Raw genomic sequence first — 7,812 nt, 5'->3', positions numbered from 1 at the left:
GAATACATCTTATTTCACGAGATTTTTGATAATTTTGCTTCCTATATAGAGTTGGTTCACAAAGTTGTATAACCTACTAAACAAGTTATACAACATTAGTAGACACGTTGTGATTCCGATGACTAAAATTCACAAACCAAAATTCGACCATCAGATATAATCATTATGACGAAAGATGTCTGTGGTAAAAAATTCAACTGGATCCGACAACGTTAAGGACTCGATCGAAACGGTTAACCCGAATCCATCGTCACTTATCACACGAAAAACGCTCATATCTCCTTCTATATTACGTGGTTTGGTCAAACCTTCCACACAAAAAAACTCTCACGTAGATGAGACGCAACTGCCCATATAAAAATTTTGAGACATTTACCTTCCGACGATAGGGCTCCCCATAGGGAATAATAACGGTAAATAGTAGACACGTGATTCCGATGACTAAAATTTACAAACCAAAATTCGACCGTCCGATATGATCATTATGACGAAAGATGTCTATGGTAAAAAATTCAACTGGATTTGACAACGTTAAGGGCTCGATCGAAACGGTCAACTCTAATCAGAAATAAGAAAACTGCATTTTGAAGCCCTAAACGGACTCGGCTGGCCAAAAGGGCCCATTCATTTTGGCATTAGCGATGAGTTTGATTCGTAGGGCCGTTACGCTTCCGGAAAGGTATCACAATAGTCAATCGGACACCAAAAACCAAATCTGCAGCATAGTGAATAATAAGGGTAAATTGCATTGACCGCAACTATCGGCACCGAGACTTTACCAGAATACCGTGATTTTTCAACTGTAGACGTATTTCACCATTCTGGTCATATCTTATTGCACGAATTTTTTGCGTTTGAAGGTTCTACGTTTGTTTTTTTTTTCCCAGATGAGTTGTTGTCCAGATCTGCAAATATAAGGCACTTTAGCCAACGAAATTAAGGCACTTTAGCCGACGATATTATATTTTTCGTCGGCTAAACTTTTAAAAATTTCGTCGGCTAAAGTTCACAGACTATAGCCGACGAAAAAAATTATTCAGACGACGAAATTTTAATTTCGTCGGCTAAAGTTGACCATAGCCGACCAAAATTTTTAATTAGCCGACGAAGGGAAATTTCGTCGGCTAAAGTCTACTTTAGCAAACGAAAAAATAATTCGTCGGCCTAGTTTTTTTATTTTCGTCGGCTAAAGTCTTTCTTCTGGTAGTGAATGTAAATCATGTATTACTAATTCAGCTACCCAGATTTTCAAAGGTCTCGAACATATGTACAAGAAGAACAAACCCAGAAAAATGAAATAAATTAATCACTGTATATAATCAAGGCAAAGATTTACCGAAAAATTATATTCAATTTACCCAAAACAAAAGTCGCAAATTACATGAACATCAAGTTCAGAAACCCAATTCTAATGAAACCCAAATCTAACCATAGAGTACTAGAATAACTATTAAACTTAAAACCCAATATTAACAAAAAGAAGAGTTCCCAGATCACTCCACGAAACCGTTAAGGGTCCTTCCCTGTCTCTTGAGAGCATAGACAACATCCATGGCGGTGACGGTACGTCTTCATCCAGGCGTGCTCAATGTATGTTATGACGTCACGCAGTTGAGGATGACGTTCTCCAGGAAGTTCTTGAGGAGGTGAGAGATGGAGGTGGAGGTGCAGATCTAAAACTATCTCGTAGGTGGAGGTGGAGCTGATGAGGAAGGGGTTTTGTGACTTCTATCACTCTTGTTGAGAGTGTAATATCCCGGAATTTTAGATACTAGTTTCTATTTTTTTATTCGGTTGACCTTTTGGTTGACTTTTTATTCATTGGGTTTCTCAAGAAACTTCCTTCACGGAAGTTGTAGAGCATGGTGATACGAGTTCGTAGACACGCGACACGCATAAAACGGACTTCGTATGAGGAAGTTGTGGTCAGTGGAAGTTCGTGGCTTTACGAAAATTTTGGGTTAAATAACAAAGTTTAGGGTTTCCATTTCATTTTTCCGAAAACCCTCTCTCCTCTCTTCTCCCCTTCTCTCTCGCCTCACCTTCACTATCTAAGATTTTCTCCGGACTCGACCCGGACCTGATTGACCTGACCCGGCTTTTCCGGCCACCTCTGACCGACTTGGACACCGGCACCGGTCAGGTTTTCTTCCTCTCCTTGGCGAGGTCCTCCCTGTGTAGGTGGGTGAGGATGACTCGACCCGGAAGTGAGAGATTCGAACGCCACAAAGAGGGTGGCGGACCCGTCTTCGACCCGGCGACTTTCCGGCCGTGTACGGCGGCGACTGGAGGTGAGGCTGCCCATTCCTTGAAGCATTCTTCCCTTTAAGCACAATTCATGCTTCCTTTCACCTCACCTTGAAGTCTAGAAGTCGGATTGGAGGCTCTCCTTGGCCGCTCTGTTTTTGAACTTTTCCGGCCGGTTTATGGCCAAATTGGCTCAACCGTCAGGTATAAAAGATGCTCCCCTTACTTCAATCTACTAGTTTGTTGTTGGAAGTTTGTGCAAATTTTGATGTTTTTGGGTGGCACGTGGCAGCGCGTCCGGCAGTTTCCTAGCCCTAGGTTTCGGTGTTAGCTAACTCTTATTATTGTGAGCTTGTTGAGTTGTGGAATTTTAGGTTGTGAGCAAGGATTGCATGTTAGGACTTTAAGTTTAAGTTTAAGCTTGTGTGAGGTTGTTGAGTTTGTGATTTGGAATGTAGGAGCCGTTTTTAGCAGTTGCAGGAGGTGTAGGTTTGGGTGATCGAGGACCTTGGGAGGTCTTGACACTACCAGGACAAGCATTTTAGCCGACGATTCGTCGGCCAGTTTGCTTAATTCGTCGGCTAAGATCTTAGCCGATGAGCCATCGTCGGGAAAAGGTCGTCGGGGATGACTTTAGCCGACGAAAAAAAAAATTTCGTTGGCTATAATCCCACAGTTTAGCCGATGAAAAACATGTCGTCGATTTTTTTCCCAGACTTTAGCCGACGAAACAATTAAGATATTCGTCGGCTAAAGTCTATAATAAAATTTTTTTTTCCAGACTATAGCCGACGAAATATAGTCTGTTTCGTCGGCTAAACCTTATAAAAAAATTAAAAAAATAACTATAGCCGACGAAATATAGTCTGTTTCGTCGGCTAAACCTTATAAAAAATTTAAAAAAAATAACTATCGCCGTCGAAACATGCCATAATTCGTCGGCTAAACCTTATAAAAAAATTAAAAAATACTATAGCCGACTTTATAGTATTTAAATATCGTTGGCTAAAGTTGCTGGTTTTTTAAAAAAAAAAACTGCAAAAACTTTCGGCCACCTCCAATCACCACCAAAATTTGACAGAATCTTCATCTCAACATTTCGAACAATTTTCTAGAAGAAGTCGAAGCCCAATTCTAAGCCTAAACAGGTCAATTGAATCAAAATATAAAACTCCCCAATTTTAAACCTTAAAAACTTCAAATCTTCGATTCTCTTTACACACACCGAATCGAGCTACCAAATTCTAGGGGAATGTAGTACTAATCAAACTCAACTTATCCATATATAGAACTCACCAAATGGTGACCTGAGGAAGGAGAAATTCGATCGACACCGAATCCGAACCGGCAGAGTTTTGGAGCTCGATTTATCTCTCACGGCGGCGCCACTCGATGCACCACCTATCCAGCAATGAAGTAGAGACGACGGGGAAGCTTTTGGGACAACTGTGGCGGTCTCCGGTGGCTTGACGGTGGAGCTAGGCCGAAAAGAAAATCCATAACTTTTTCTGATTTTCTAACTTCTTACCATCCACCTCCGGTAAAACTCTTATATAAAGAACTTTACCCGACGAAATTATTTATTTTCGTTGGCTAAACTCTTTTGAAAATTTTGGTTGACCGCCAAAAAATTTTTGTTGAAAATTTTGAAAATTTTTGACAACAGCCGACGAAAGTCCTTTATTTTAGTCGGCTAAAGTCTTTTGAAAATTTTCCTCCAAATTTGGTTTACCGCCAAAAAAAATTTGATCTTAGCCAACGACTTTTTTAATATCTCGTCGGCTAAAGTGTATAAATTCACGAAGACGCTCATATCTCCCTCTATATTACGTAGTTTGATCAAACCTTCCACACGAAAAACTCTCACATAGATGAGACGCAACCGCCTATATAAAAATTTTGAGACATTTACCTTCCGACGATAAAGCTCCCCATAGGGAATAATAACGGTAAATAGGGATGACCGCTACTATCGGCACAGAGACGTTACCCGATTTACGTGATTTTTGAACCATAGCCGTATTTCACCATTATGAACACATCTTATTTCATGAGATTTTTGATAATTTTGCTTCCTATGTTGAATTAGTTCACAAAGTTGTATAACCTACTAAACAAGTTATACAACATTAGTAGACACGTTGTGATTCCGATGACTAAAATTCGACCGTTAGATATGATCATTATGACGAAAGATGTCTATGGTAAAAAAATTCAACTGGATCCAACAACGTTAAGGGCTCGATCGAAACGGTCAACCCTAATCCATCGGCACTTATCACACGAAAACGCTCATATCTCCCTCTATATTACGTAGTTTGGTCAAACCTTCCACACGAAAAACTCTCACGTAGATGAGACGCAACTGCCCATATAAAAATTTTGAGACATTTACCTTCCGACGATAGGGCTCCCCATAAGGAATAATAACGGTAAATAGTAGACACGTTGTGATTCCGATGACTGAAATTTACAAACCAAAATTCGACCGTCCGATATGATCATTATGACGAAAGATGTCTATGGTAAAAAATTCAACTGGATTCGAAAACGTTAAGGGCTCGATCGAAACGGTCAACTCTAATCGGAAATAAGAAAACTGCATTTTGAAGCCCTAAACGGACTTGGATGGCCAAAAAAGCCCATATGCCATGGCATAGCGATGAGTTAGACTCATACGGCCGTTATGCTTCCGAAAAGGTATCATAATAGTCAATCGGACACCAAACACCAAATCTGCAGCATAGTGAATAATAAAGGGTAAATTGCATTGACCGCAACTATCGGCACTGAGACTTTACCGGAATACCGTGATTTTTCAACCGTAGACGTATTTCACCATTCTGGTCATATCTTATTTCACAACTTTTTTGCGTTTGAAGGTTCTACGTATAGTTTTTTTTTCCCAGATGAGTTGTTGTCCAGATCTGCAAATATAAGGCACTTTAGCCGACGAAATTATATTTTTCGTCGGCTAAACTTTTAAAAATTTCGTCGGCTAAAGTTCACAGACTATAGCCGACAAAAAAATTATTCAGACGACGAAATTCTAATTTCTTCGTCTAAAGTTGACCAAAGCCAACGAAAATTTGAATTAGCCAACGAAAGAAAATTTCGTCGGCTAAGTTTTTTTATTTTCGTCGGCTAAAGCCTTTCTTCTGGTAGTGTGAAGAAGAGTTGCCCTCTTTGGGCAAACCTTTGGATTTTAGTTTTGGGTTGTTAAATTGGATGACCTTAGAAGGTTGTCATTCCTTGGACTAAGGTTTAGTTTAAAAGTGTTTGATATCCTATAGTACTTGGTTACTAAGGTTATTAATTGTGTAATATTAGGTGATTGTGAGGTGTGATTGGCTTGGCTCTTTTGGTTGTGTTTTTGTGAAGACGCAACGGGAATATATATAAGTGAGTAACATCTCACCAAGGTTCACTTGGAACCAATTATTTATGGAATTGTGATGATGATTATGATAATTATTGTGTTGTTGATAATGATTATTATGATGATGATGGTGATGATGATAAGGTTTATGATGATAAAATGATGATGAATTACGATGATGATTTTTTGTTGATGATTATGATGTTTTTAATTTAAAAAATTTATTTTTGGTTGTTTTAAAATATATGAGCTTGATCGCCAACGGCTCATAGGTAAAATAAAACAAGTTTTCCTATTATATGATTATTTTTAAGGTTCATGAAATTATAATATTTTTAGTTCTTGTTAGGTTATTCTTTTGGGAATAACTATGTCTTGTGCATATAAATATATCTATGTGGTAGGATATAATTTGATGATGTGCTATTGGGTCGTTGATGTTGATTTTATTATATTGGGATTTGTGGTTTAGATAGTCAAACCTTTAATCGGGTGATTGATTACGGTTATGATGATTCTACTCTATTGTGATTTGTTGTTTAAATAATCAAACCGGGTTCCAAGCCTTTAATCAGGTGATTGGTTACGGTTAGGATGCTATTATTATTTTTGAATTGATATTGGACAATCAAACTGGGTTCCAAGCCTTTGGCCGGGTGATTGGGTACGGTTAGGAATAGAGCTCTAGTCCGTCTGTCGGTGTAGGTCATGGGAGGTACCTGAAGGTATCTGGGACCCATGGGTACATAAATTGTTCACTACTGGAAAAAAGCACTTAAGAGACGGAATTATTTTGTCTCCTAAGTGAAAAATTTCATCTCCTAAGTACTTAGGAGATGGAACGTCTGTCGGCTAAGATCCGTCGCCTAGGTGTGGTGAGGTAGACACTTAGGCGACGGAACCTAAAATTCCATCGCCTAAGTGGTTCTTAGGAGACAGAATACTTTCGTCTCCTAAGCACTTAGACGACGGATTTTATTTTATAATTAAAAAAAAAATTATCCACTTAAGAGACGAAATAGTTGAATTCCGTCGCTAAAGGTGAAAAAAAAAATTTTTTAAAATAAAAACGCCAATTAGTGAACCTAGTAGAAGTTTACTGCCCCCCAGTAAAATTCAATACAATATCTTCCTTTCAATTTCATGCTAATTATATACAACAGATACTCATTCTTACCCTACTAAACAAATTCATTGCCCCTTAGTAAACCTAGTGGAAGTTTACTGCCACCTAGTAAACTTCTACTAGGGTTCAGTAAACTTCAATACAGTATCTTCCTTTCAATTTCATGTCAATTATACACAACAGATACCCATTCTTACCCTAATAAACTAATTCATTGCCCTCTAGTAAACACAGTGGAAGTTTACTGCCTCCTAGTAAACTTCTACTGGGGGTCAGTAAACTTAAATACAGTACTTCCTTTCAATTTCATGCCAATTATACACAACAGGTACCCATTCTTACGCTAATAAACAAATTCATTGCTCTCTAGTAAACTTCAATACAATATCTCTCTTTCAATTCATGCCAACAATTTGTCCCAAATATACCACCACCACCACCACCACCACCACTGTACCAAATAATCATAATGCCACCACCATCATATCAATCACATCCTAACCAAAATTAAAATCAAAATCAAAACCAAATTAAACAAAAACACATAAATCTATCACCAAAGCTAATTAAACCAGAACAATTGAAGAACTTACCTTTCTTACCCCGGGTCGACGAGAAGGCTTAGTAGAGAGAGAAAGGTGGCAGTAGCAGCGTCTTCACGGCGGCGGGGACGGGTGAGTCGAGTGAGAGAGAAAAGTGACCCAGATCTGAGGCTTGGTGCAAGAGAAAGGGACGAGGAGCTTGTTGGCGGCGAGAACGGGTGAGTCGGGTCGGCTCGAGAGGGGGAGGTTGTTGGCTCCGAAGAGGGTGCGGAGGTGGCCGGGTGATGTTGAAGAGGGTCTTGACGGCATTAAGAGTGGTGGCGTTTGTGGGGACGAAGTTGGAGGTGGCGTTGGTGGGGGTGGTGCGGTTGAAGGTGACGACGGAGGAAGGAGCGGTGAGAATGGAGAGAGAGGCCGGCATGAGAGTGATGGTCTAGAGAGAAAGAGAGAGAGAGAGAGAGAGAGAGAGAGAGAGAGAGAGAGAGAGAGAGAGAGAGAGAGAGAGAGAGAGAGAGTAG

This window comes from Fragaria vesca, unplaced genomic scaffold, assembly GCF_000184155.1.
Source record: "Fragaria vesca subsp. vesca unplaced genomic scaffold, FraVesHawaii_1.0 scf0512951, whole genome shotgun sequence".
NCBI classification, from domain to species: Eukaryota; Viridiplantae; Streptophyta; class Magnoliopsida; order Rosales; family Rosaceae; genus Fragaria; species Fragaria vesca.
Note: the sequence above shows the minus strand (reverse complement) of the source record.